General features: G+C 49.8%; 1 long non-coding RNA gene across 1 annotated transcript in view; it reads left to right on the top strand.

The window, feature by feature from the left end:
- Positions 1 to 2,224: 2,224 nt before the first annotated feature.
- Positions 2,225 to 12,775, top strand: part of LOC139054123 (uncharacterized) — a 55,497-nt gene continuing 44,946 nt past the window's right edge. Inside the window, exon 1 of the long non-coding RNA XR_011511034.1 lies at positions 2,225 to 2,242. This is a non-coding gene — a long non-coding RNA (uncharacterized lncRNA). The remainder of the gene's footprint in view (positions 2,243 to 12,775) is intronic.

Below are 12,775 nucleotides of genomic sequence, written 5' to 3' on the forward strand. Positions count from 1 at the left end.
TTTAAGGAAGATATCTGCTACGAACGATTTCGTTTTCACGGGGAACTAATTATTGCGAATTTTTCACATGGCCGCACACACACACACACACACACACACGCACACACACACACACACACACACACACACACACACACACACACACACACACACACACACACACACACACACACACACACACACGCGCGCGCGCGCGCGCACGCACGCACGCACGCACGCACACGCACACGCGCACACACACACACACACACACACACACACACACACACACACATATTTCTTTTTGTAAAGAGCTGAAAGAGAAAAATACGTTAACACTGCTTCGGCAAAACTTACATTCAACATTGAAAAAATATCGATATGGAGTATCTATTTTTTTAACGTTACCATACAAGGCTCATTTTTTAAAACGCTGTGCTGAAGCTTCGAGTGTTAAATTAAACATGTTCTGGGGTTTTACGTGCCACAACCACCATATGATTAGATGAGGGACGCCGTAGTGGAGGTATTGCGCGGCTGGGATTCCATCTCGCGCCCTCGCGCTTCGCAGCGCAACCCCGAAGCCATTACACCATCACTGCGGGGGCCTACAAGCGCTGTCGCGTCACTATATACCGGGTGCTTCAGCGAACACCTTGAAATTATTTATTGCCTGTGGCAGATAGCATAATTCTAGTCCATAAGCAGGTCTACTCGAAGATGCGGACATTACCTGCGCAAAAGGCTGAAATGCATAATTTACTAATTAACAAAAATCACTAATAAAGTTGCTTATCTAATTACTTTATGGCACATATTTCGATTAGCAAATTCTAGCCGTGGAATTTGCAAGGCGGATCCACTTGGAACAAATTCACAGGATGACATCTAAATATTAATTCCTGAACTTCGCGAAGAAATGCATTGGCATTCCTGTTACTTTTGTGCTTCAGTGCATAAAACGACGGTGTGTGAAGAAAGGAAGTTTAACAACAGGGCATTTTTACCGCAAGTTTGAGGGCGCATATCTCTTAAGTTGTCTCTTCCACACAATTCTTTTCAAGTGGATGTGCCTTGCGTGCAGTCTCAACCGCTAGAATTTGTAAATTGCAATATGTGCCATAATGCAATTAGTTAAAAGCTGAACTGCTGAATTTTTGCTGATTGGTTGAATATGCATTTCAATTTTCGGTGCAAATAATGTCTACCTCTTCGAGTAGACCGGCTCACAGACTAGACCTGTGTTCTGCCACAGGCGATTAAAAAAGAAATTGAAAATATTTGCTGAAACATCCTGCATAGGGCGAATCAGAAAGTCTTCGCCCCTATTTTTTTTAGCCAAATTACGGCTGTAAATGCGAAGTCAACATATCCAGCGGTGGGCCTTTCTTGGACCAGCCCGGCATCATCTGCCGGTAGCTCAGCGGCACGGAACTGCGTGTCAGTTGTTGAAGATAGTGGTTGTGCTTCGCACGTCCACGGCGAATACGAGCAACGAAGTGTGGCAGTCAGAACCACCGATAAGCTCCGGTCATTTCACTGGGAGAATCTGGACCATCTACCATACAGTCCGAACCTCGCGCCTGGTGATTTCCACGTTTTCGGCCCGCGGAAGAAGTTCCTCGCAGGACAGCGATTCACGTGCAACGATGAAGCCAAGACAGCAGTCTGGTGGTGGTTCCACAGTCAGCCGGACGCATATTACCACAGGGGAATCTCAAATTTAGTGCTGCGATGTGACAAATGTCTGAACCGGTGTGGGAAATATGCGGAAAAATAGTGTAAGGTACGTAGAACAGCACGTTATATTTGTAATTACCTCTATGTACCTCATTTTGGCTAATAAATAATAGGGCAAATACTTTCTTATTCACCCTTATATACATGTTGCCTTTAGGACACATCTTATGAGGAAGCCCATGACATATTAGCTCACATTGCAGACAGCATAAGTGATAAGAAAACACGCTTCCGTTCTCAACGCAGCGTTTACAGGAGCACGAAATTTCAGCGCCCTGGCTACACTCGCAAGATTGTTCAATGGAAAGGTATATTAAGTTCACTTATCGAAACAGCAATACAAAGTCTGCGCTGTGCTTCAAATTCCATAGTTGTCTTGTGGCCCTCTCGGCGTATCCCCTTACAAGTTGTCTCAACTGATTCTTACGTCGACACTTGTCCCATAGTGTGGTGTAACACTTCTTCGCTTTCTGTGCAGGTGCTGCTGGAACACCGCCCCCATCGCCCGTCGGCCCATAAAGCGGTGAAGGCACTTTTGTGTTTCTTAAGGACTACGGGTTTGTGCGACCATCTGTGACTATTAAGGCAATTTCTGTAAAACCACACGCGTCAGCGAACTTGCCGCAATTTCCTTCTTTCCTTCCCTCCTCTCTCTCCCTGTGATCTTTGCTTTCCCCTTTCCCATTTCCCCGGTGTAGGGTAGCCAACCGGACGTTATTCTGGTTAACCTCCCTGCCTTCTTCTTTTCTCTTTCCTCCCTCCTTCCTCCCTCCTCTTCGTACATGGAAGCTCTTCTGTAAGCACAGTTTTACCTTTGCAATATGCCTTCTTTCTTCAACAAGTTTATGGATCAAAGCTTTCTGCATGTGTGCAGAATATGCAGATTCCGAACAGGAAGGAACATTGAAACATCCCAACTTGATCAAGTGCATGGCGATCCGAAAGATGCGCCACGCAACTGTAGTAAGGGATTTTAGAGAACCGCTGCTCCCTCAATAATATATAGTGTGCATGCGTGCATGTGCGTGCGCATGTGTTTCTGTCTGTGTGTGTGTGGGGGGGGGGGGGGAGGAGGCAGGCGTGTGTGGGCGTGTGTGTGTGTGTGCGTCTAAAACATACAAACAAAAAAATTACCCGCGGCGGTGTCAGAACTCGCCTATACTCTTCACCTGCGCACCAGGAACCAAATTCAGAAATATTTTTTCTCCGAAGGCCCGGCCGCCTTCGCTAATATTATAAACTAATGCGACGATTTACTCTCACATACGCTAATAAATAGCTCTGGCGTAAGAACTTTTGTCAATAAGAACCCGGGTGTTCTGACCACTGCACCGTATATATACGGCAGTTTGATAGAAGTGACAGAACTGGAGCACGTTATTATTATAGCTATTTTTTATCCTTGAGGTACCGCCTGTAAACCAAACAAGCACCGCTGTAATATGCTGCTGATAACGATGAGGTATAATGGTGTACGTGGCAGTTACTATACCTTTTCTAGGTAGTAAATGTTACTAACCCTATGATTATTACCTGTAGTTGCTAACATTTAATGTTGTAAAGTGAAAATTCGGACAAATGGTTACTACCATAAAGGTAGTAGCTAAACGACCTTTTCCACTAAGATTGAATGTGGGGCAAACTTTCTAAATTACATAAAACGTTGGGGAGAGCTTTTTGCAATGGCATTTATCAGATGAAGCGTGGGTGCCCCGCGGCTATCGCAAGTACATTTCGCTCGCTCTGAAAACCGACAAGTGTCGCAGTTTTATATAATTTTGCTTTTATTTGTCCTTATACTAGCGCGACGCAGGGCAATGGGCTGACCCAGGAATGAATAACCTTTTTTTTTTTTTCGTATCGATAACCGCAAACTTCCAGTTATACAGGATATATTCGCGTCCACACGCAAATGCACGTGCTCTCTTTCTTCTGCGCGGAAAGAGCCAGTGTGTATAGATAACCTGACGAGAGGCTATGGTGATGAAGCCCCGAGTTAGTCATGGTTTGCGGTGTCACGCTGTCCACCCCTGTCCCGCCGTCGCTGGCGGCGCAAGCAGCAGCAGCAGTGGTTCTGCGAGACGACCATGCATATGCGATCGAGTCGCCCGAAGAAGAGCGAAGACGAGAAAAGCGGCGGCCGGCGCGCGCGCATATTACAGCCCCGTGCGCGCCCAGTGTATATACCGCCCCGTGTAAACGACGGGGGAAGTCAAGGGGGCCCGCTTCCCTTTCCTGGAAATCAAATCTTCCGAACCGAATCCAACATGCGGGCGCCGCTTGGATTTGCATATTCACCCTTTGAAGGAACACGAGCCGGCGGCAGCGCGCGGCGCGCTGACAAGCCCGGCGCGCGCCGGCATCTCCTCCCTGGACATGTCCCGCCAGAAATTGCTTGCCGACTGTCAGCGCGCGCTGAGTCAAGCCGGCCGCCGCAGATGTCAGCGTGCGCGACGGGCCCCGCTCGGCGTGCAAGCGGATCACGGCGTCGTTAATACTGCTTGCAAATGAGCGCCGCGCTGCAGATGTGCGAGCTGCTTCGTTTCCCCGCGCGCGCGCGCCGCGAAATTTGACGACGCTTGTCCCATTCGTGTGCGCGCCCCGCGGAGGAGACGCGCCCCCCAAAAGAAGCGCGCTCGCGGTCCGCGCAATCCGCGCCGCGGCTGCGAGCCCCACGCCCGGCCTACGAGATTCGCTGTCCATTTTGCATTGAAGCACGAGGGGCCAGCATCACAGATGAGCCTCTCGCGAGTAGAGCACAAAGGGGCCGATGGCAGCCGCAGCAGGAAACTTTCAGCCCCCGAAGTTGGCGGCCGTCGACGTACAAGACGTTCCTCACTATGCGAAAAATAGTGAATTGGTCCACTGCTGGAATCCCGAAATGCCTGCCAACGCTTCGCTCTATATAGCGATCGACACGGAGGACATGTGGTCGTGGATCGCTCCTAATGCGAAATATACATATTGCATATTTCCGTTCTTTCGGGTGCATTTACTTTGCCTTGTATGTGCGCAAACGCTTATATTTTCTACAGTCTACATTAATCTCGCCCAGGTTTTTTACTGAAATGTATATTCAAGAAAAGAAGGCTAGGCTTGATTAAAATGAAGTGAGCAGAAAGCTGTACGTTGCATCCATTTGTATTATATAGGAGTCATGCACGAGTTTTCACCTGGGCAATAACAAGTGCGACCGACTCACTATATATACTGCTAATCAATACTGTGCCAGCGCTAATTTGTTAATTTACTGTGGGAACTTCTTTTTTCTTTTTTTGACCCTGAATTCAGCCGCAACATCGATGCTGCTGCTTAGTTGTCTTCCGACGACGCTAATCAACGCTAAGGATAATCAAGGTGTGACTGTCGAGTCTCCGACGTTGCCTTCCTCCCAGAAAATCTCTCGCCGGAGCAGCGCAACATGGCACTCGAGAGGAAGCAGAAAGAGCGAGAGAGACATGAGAGAAACTGGCGAGTGTGGCAAAGGCAGACAACCAAGGCTGGTGTGCAACACAGCATTCTTGTCCAGCTTTGCATTTATTACAAGGTCATGAGGGTACAAATAGACAGTAAAACGGGACGGAGCGCCGGAGGTGGCCTTACCACGTTCTCACATCGGCCGACGGCAGCGTGGGCGTGTGGCGGTGCACGCCGGAGCGCGCGCTCCCCGAGAGTTCGCGACGCGAGTGCGCCGGCTGCAGCGCAGCCGGAGTCCGCCTCAACCGGCTCGCGCTGCTGGTTGCGTCTTTCTTTGTTTGACGTCTTGCCCTCCTCGCCCATCGGCGCGTCGAATTCTTGGAGGGAAAGAGACGGCGAGGAGAAGTCGGGGGCGGAACCGCGCCGCACCGCCATTGGGCCAAGACGGTTGCGGGGCGGGGCCGCCGCTTCTCTCCTCTGATCTCGTTTGCGTCAACCCCCCCTCCCGCCCCCCCCCCCCCCCCCGCCACCACTGCTCCCGCCACCTCCGTGGCGGCGCGGGGCGCCCTCGCCATCTGCTTCTTGCCGGTGATTGACAAAAATTCCCTTTTCATGCAACGTCTCCGGGTTGTGCTTTCTTTCTTTTCCAATCTGGCGAGCATCCTCGCCGCCGCCGGGCGAGGAGGGAAGCCCAAGTTTTCGCCGAACGCTGGTTGGCCACGTTGTGGAACACTTCGTTTTGGGGATCGGTTGGTTTCCAAGTCGAGGAGAAGGATGAGGAAGAAGAGGACGCGGGAGGGATGCGACCAAGACGGGGAGGAAAAGAAGGAAACATGGCGCCTCGCAAAAAACCGGAGACGCAAGCGCGAAGAGGCGACGACGACCGTTGAAACGAATTATGATGATGCCCGACAACGCAGGGCACCCTCATTGCGATCTGCAGGGCGACAGATGTTTGGTGTTTGCTCGACGCTCAGCCGGGGACCAACTCGGAGAAGGGGCGGAAGGTCGTTGACCAGGCACGTTCCCGGTCCAAACGCTAATGGTTCGGCCGCGGGTTCCAGCGCCGGTAGGGGCATGACATGGATGTGCGCGTGCACCGATCGGATCGGGACGAGCCCAGCGACGTTGTGGTGCCTCCAGAGTAGGTTATCACCGATGTAGATAGAGTCACATATGCCATGGGAATAGCGCTTCGAGAACAAGGCTTCTTAAACTCACCTTCATGCGTGACAAGGATTTCTCTTTGCTTGAGCGGCTTTCTTTTAGCTTCATTGGTCGGCGCCATGCTGAGAGTACAGCAGAAAGGGAAAGAACAGCGAGGCACTGGCATACTATAGCTAGTTACCGCTATAGTGACAGATGACGATACCTTATGCGCGCTGCAATGTGTTCCTTCAGGCGGCGTGGATGATGTTCGCTGCGAAGCACTCATGTGGAACTAAAATGGCCAAACACCTACGAGCGGTGATCATGGGACACAGCGGCTCTTGATGTAATTACGTTGTGCCAAGTAGCCCCGAGCTTGAGCTTGATAAATGCTCTCCACGAATAGCCAACGATGGGTGCCATCATTATCACGTTGTTGAAAATGGGCAAAGAGAACATTGTGAATAATAATAATAATAATAATAATAATAATAATAATACTAATAATCTAAGCTGTAACGCTCGATATCCGAGGCCGACTGACTTTTCATTTTCATCACTTAATTCCGTTGAAATATCAGTAGAACATCAGTTTCCTTGGATTTTGTTTTCACAACCGTAAACCACAACACGAGCATGCGCTGAGTATGAACTGATTTAGCGTATGGAGAAATCAAGTCTGCGAGGTGCTCAAATATTCAGCGGCTTGCATGAACCAACTGAGGTGCTCATAGTGGTTGAAAAATTGCATTATGCGTAACTTATTCGATAATCGTCTGCCACGCCTAATCCGATCCGAATTACTCTGACGTGTGGGTCTAACTCAAAATAATCAAAATGTCAACGGATGGTAGCTACACAATTTACCGTAATTGTCGTCATCTCCGCTGTCTTGTACCGCGACAAAGTATATAGCTTTACGTTATGTAACCGAGACATGTATTGGCCATTTCAGTCAAAATCAGAATAATAAAGAAGTGCACGAACGACTTCGCCTATGTAGCGGCATTATCAGCTTTATCAAATAAGAGGTTCTAATATCTAGCACGATATATGAATCAGTGATGTGCGCGTGCTCTCACGTGGCAAGAAGCTTCAAGGCATCAAGCTTCTGCACCGGCTTTTGTCTTTTTTTCGTCCCCGCTATAACGTGGCCTTATCATTAAATCACCGCTTTTAGAAGGCGTCACTTCTTCAGCGAGAACCACTCATATGGGTATTCAGTTAATAGCTCAACAAAGTAAAAATCTGGAAAAGTGAAAGGGTTTTTCTTTGTCTTCTTCTTTTTTTTTTTTTTTTAGGGAGGCGAGTGAATGGAAGAACAGAGAAGTGGGTGGCGCTTATAGAGCACAAAAGAATGCTGCGAGGAATCACATTTGGAGCATTAAGGTTTGTTCTAATTTGCTGCTGCCGCCTTAAAGCTTTCAATTTTCGTTCAATAAACAATCGCGCTGCAAATCCTATTATGTAACTCCCGGAGGACTATGTTCTTTCTCCGGGCTTCGCTCCTTCCGAGGCGCGATAATTTGCCGAGTGGAGATCCTCTTCTACGATTCGGGGGCCGCGGCAGTCGCGCTGCAATCCATTCTTTCTTTCTTTCTTTTCTCTTTCTTTCTTTCTCTCTTTCTTTCATTTCCACGACCAGGGGTGCTATCCCTGATGCCGAGCGGCAGTATCTGCGGCGCTCTCTCGCCGGCCATGCTCGGCCGTGGGCAGACAATGGCGAGACAATCTGTTGGAATAAATTCCGCTAATGAACACCGCCAAGGATTTATTCGGGCGCAGACAGCCGCGGCCGGACCGCGAGCTCCGCGCTGACTGCGAAACGCTGCGGCCGAATCGAGCTCGAGGAGTGCGAGAGCGTGTACTCCGTGCCAGTGTGTGCGTGCGTGCAGGAAGGTGGCGGGGAGGCGGTCGTACCGAGCGTATTACAAAGAGAAAGCGAGCACGTATATTCGTGCGGCCAGTCGAGCAAGAAAGAGAAAGCCCCGATAAAAGGCGAGAGCGGCTGCTATACGGAGACCGGGCCACCGTCGCCGTCCATGCATGGAGCGGCGCAGCGTGGCACACGCGGCTTTAATTAAAGAATTGAGTTAATACACCACCGCGGAGCAGCAGGGGGGTGGGGGGAGGACGTCGCGCCCCTTGCGAAAGGCAGGTGTGAAAAAGCCCGCGAATCTCTTCGATACGGACCCCCTCCCCCTTATTCATTCCGAGAGCTCGCCAGTGCTGCTGCTGCTGTTGCTGCTGCTTCTTCCACTGCTGCTGGAGACGCGCTCGTTTTGCTTTCTGGACCGCTCGTATTCTGCCCCGGTCGGCGCGAATCGCGCGGGTTTTACTTCGCGTCCACTTTATGCTCCTGACGGGTACACTCGTCGGTGTAGGCGACGTGGCTGCCTCTGCGCAATGGGATTCTCATGCGGACCCGTTCTTTCTCTCGATCCCTCTGCGTGCGCATGCAGCATTGCATCGAAGCCCGGTGCGCGGTTTCACGGCGCAGTGTGTAACGCGGTAGAACGAACGTGCGCGTATGCGTGAATTTGACGAAACTGGGGAGGACTGGGATTGCGCGACCGAGTCGAGTGGGCCTCATGCATCAATTGAAGTATCACGTGTTTCACGCTGGTGGATACCCGCCGTGGTTGCTTAGTGGCTATGGTGTTAGGCTGCTAAGCACGAGGTCGCGCAATCGAATCCCGGCCACTGCGGCCGCTTTTCGATGGGGGCGTATACGAAAAGAGCAGTGTACTTAGATTTAGGTGCACGTTAAAGAGCCCCAGGTGGTCGAAAGTCCTACGGCGTGCTTCCTAATTAAAGATCTGTTTTGGTACGTAAAACGCCATAATTTTTTTTATGCTGGTGGGAATTCTGTCAGACATTGTTGCTTCCTCCTTTCAGCTGTTCAACCGCAGATTTCAAAATCCCGCGACCACTGCCTGAAAATGGCGTTGTCTGTACCGAAAGCAACAATAACGGTGGCCTATAGTTGCATGGCTCGAGAATGAGTTTGGTAATGTCACCATGCTAATGTGATGAGTCCTCGTGTATGTATGTATGTATGTATGTATGTATGTATGTATGTATGTATGTATGTATGTATGTATGTATGTATGTATGTATGTATGTATGTATGTATGTATGTATGTATGTATGTATGTATGTATGTATGTATGTATGTATGTATGTATGTATGTATGTATGTATGTATGTATGTATGTATGTATGTATGTATGTATGTATGCATGTATGTGATGCTCACCTAACGTCATTTGGGCAGTTACATTGTCATTGATGTTCAGCAGCACGACGTGTGCGAGCTTTACGCCTTTCTGTCCCACACTTTCTTCTATGGCTACGTTTACATAGAGCTACTCACCCGGAGGCGTGCATATATTGTAGACGCTGGTTGATAAGTCGTGATTAAGCTGTACAGAGAAAATTTGATGCGATCGATGCAACGTGGAGTTCAGTGGTCACGGATAGCATTCAACGAATGAATAAATTCATAATTAAAACTGGAGCTTCAAGCTTGCCACAAACCATGCAGCCTTCGAACGTTATACCTATAGCGTATGCATATGTTTCAGTAAGCACGGAACTGTCTTCCTGCAAACAAGCGTGGTTTTCTTTTCTGCAGCACTTCGCGTTGTCCCCTTTGAAAGAAGACGCCCCGTTATAGACATAGCGAGACCGAGCGTGCTGCGGCAAGGCATTCCAGCCATCGGCCGGCACAAGCTGTGGGCGACATTATTTGGGCGGCCGCAGTCGCGCCGGAGATAATTTCGCGCCCCTGAGCGGGCGACGTGCGCGATGATCGCGCTGCGGAACGACGGCTGCCGGCATCGACCTGCAGCAGCAGCCATCGATTCTGGCCGCGGATCCCTCTTTGTTTCGGCGCCCAGTTGAAGCGGGGGCCAGCGGCGTTAAACTACGCGCGCCCCCGGGCCGATCGCTTTTCGAGGGCGCTTTAGAGGAATAAAATTAAACTCTCCCCGGCTCATTTCACGGCAGCTTTCCTCCGATACGCGCAAACATACATCTTGACATTGGGCCGCGTTCGCAATCGACTCCCGGAAATCCCTCTTATGTCTCTCCCTCTCGCGCCTTGGCGCGCTCATGTAAAACAGCTCGGCGACTCATGAATAAGCGGAGCTGCCGGCGCCGCCATTACCGCGCGCGCCGTCGGCTCCGGTTGCGCCAGATTCCGCGCGCCAACTCATTTATCAAAAGGGGTAGAAAGGGCCGCCCCTGTAAAAACATTAAAGTCCCGGGGCCCCGGGAAATAGGGAGCCCGCTGGATTAAGGTGCGCCGCGGACCAACTCTTTGGGCCGATAGCGCTGCAGTTTCCGGTGCCAGGCGGCGCCTCGCAGCACCGAATCCCGCCGGGGCGCGCTTACACGCCATTGGACAAACACGCGCGGCGGCCGGAAAGCGTAAAATGCAAAGCAGACCGGACGGGAAACACGCGGCCCGCGCGTAAAAGTCGCCGCTGGCGGCCACCTTTTGTTTCGAGCCGGGGAGCCATGAAGACCGGCCATATGTTACCCGCGATCGCCGATTCCGGCCCAGTTGGCAAGCGGCCCGCTTTATGCAAGCGTCGCCGGATTTTGCGTCTTAGACTCGGACACGGAGACATCGTACGAGGTGTGTCGGGCATTCCGTATAAATAAAGTAGCGCTGGGGGAGGAAAAGAGTCCGTTTCCCTTCGCGAGCGCTGTTTTAGGGAGTAATATATTCAAGTGGTCGACCGGCTGCAGCCCCCTTCTTCCTGACGTGACAGGAATGGCGTGGATGAACCCCTCGCCCTGCAGGACCTGTATAAATAAGGAGATGTCTTGTTTCGGCCTCCAGGCTTTATAGATGCTCCGAGGCCGGGGATTAGAGGAGAACTTTCCCAATAGCGTGTGCCCTCTCTATTTGCCTGCACGCGGGCTTTGAAAGTGCCACCTATACAAAGGAGCAAGCGCTCTTTTATACGCCTCGCGACGCAGCGTCTCTCACTCTCCAGCGCTGGCGTCACGCTCCTTGCACTGCAGTGCCTCACTTTCAAGTCGTTCTCCTTCTCTCTCGAATGCCCTTTCCGTTCATATGTACGATACACACCGCCCCATGAAAGCGAAAGCCCGCTCATCATTGTTCCCTTGAATCGACACAGACAATGCGACACGGTGCGACTAAGCGTAACCAGCGGGGCAGTATTGCTTCTATCTTTACGTGGAACTTGAGTAAACTGAATGAAGTACAGTGTAGAACTCTACGCAGAGTGACTGGCGGGAAATAGCTGCTGTTCTTCGGGGAGGAAACGAATAAAAACGCAGAGCTTAAGGAAACGAAACGTGAGGGGGAAAAAAAAGAAAAAAAAAGAAAGATGCCGATCCCACGCACTACGGGAATCGATGTATACAAGCGCAGCTTTCTTTACTACTTGCTTTGATTGACGATAATTAACGGTGATGGCGACGACGAATGTGTAATTTCTTCAGCGTTTAGTCCAATTCGAGATTGGTGAGCTGGTGTTACAAGTTACTTTGCGTGCACCACTGCTGTTTGTCTGCATAGTACACAGAATGCACAGGGAGACGTGTTTGCTTGAGGCGTTGTTTGCCATTGTTCATAATATTTGGCAGAGTTGAGCATTATTATCGCCTCACATGCAACATGACATCGTGGCAGAAGTGTTAAACTTGAATTGAATTATGGAGCTGTACGGGCCAAAACAAATCACAAATCAGGCGACGTAACGACCCCGTCCAATTACCGGCCTATATCCCTCACATGTACCTGTTGTAAAATTCTTGAGCACATCTTATTAAAATTTCTTAAAGAACATACTGAGACTAAAAACATCATTCACCAAAACCAGCATGGCTTCAGAGCAGGGTTGTCCACTGTTACCCAACTGGCAGAAATCTTTCATGACCTCGCAGAGGGAATCGATCATCAAAGACAAACTGATATAATTTTCCTTGATTACTCAAAGGCTTTTGATCGTGTGGCACATGCTAAACTGAATTTCAAACTAAACAAAATACTTGGCGATGGTCCCGTTACGAGGTGGATTGCCAGCTACTTATCAGAACGCCGACAATATGTGCAATACAATGACCATGCTTCTGATATCGTTCCGGTCATTTCTGGCGTGCCGCAGGGCTCTGTGCTAGCACCATTTTTGTTCATTTTATACATAAACGACATAACATATCACGTTGATGTGAAGGTGCGTCTCTTTGCGGATGACTGCGTGCTCTACCAAAAAATAAACACTCATGCAGACCAAATAAGGTTAAACACAGCTTTGGGCAACGTCATAAAGTGGTGCAATACATGGCAAATGTCAATCAATATGGAAAAAACTGTAGTGATGTCTGTCACAAATAAGAAAACAAAACTTAATTTCTCTTACGGTACCTGCAACGGCGTTCTCAGAACAGTAACTGAAAAGAAATACCTTGGTGTGATTATTTCTGATAATCTCAGCTCTAAAACCCA

This window comes from Dermacentor albipictus, chromosome 1 (assembly GCF_038994185.2).
Source record: "Dermacentor albipictus isolate Rhodes 1998 colony chromosome 1, USDA_Dalb.pri_finalv2, whole genome shotgun sequence".
NCBI classification, from domain to species: Eukaryota; Metazoa; Arthropoda; class Arachnida; order Ixodida; family Ixodidae; genus Dermacentor; species Dermacentor albipictus.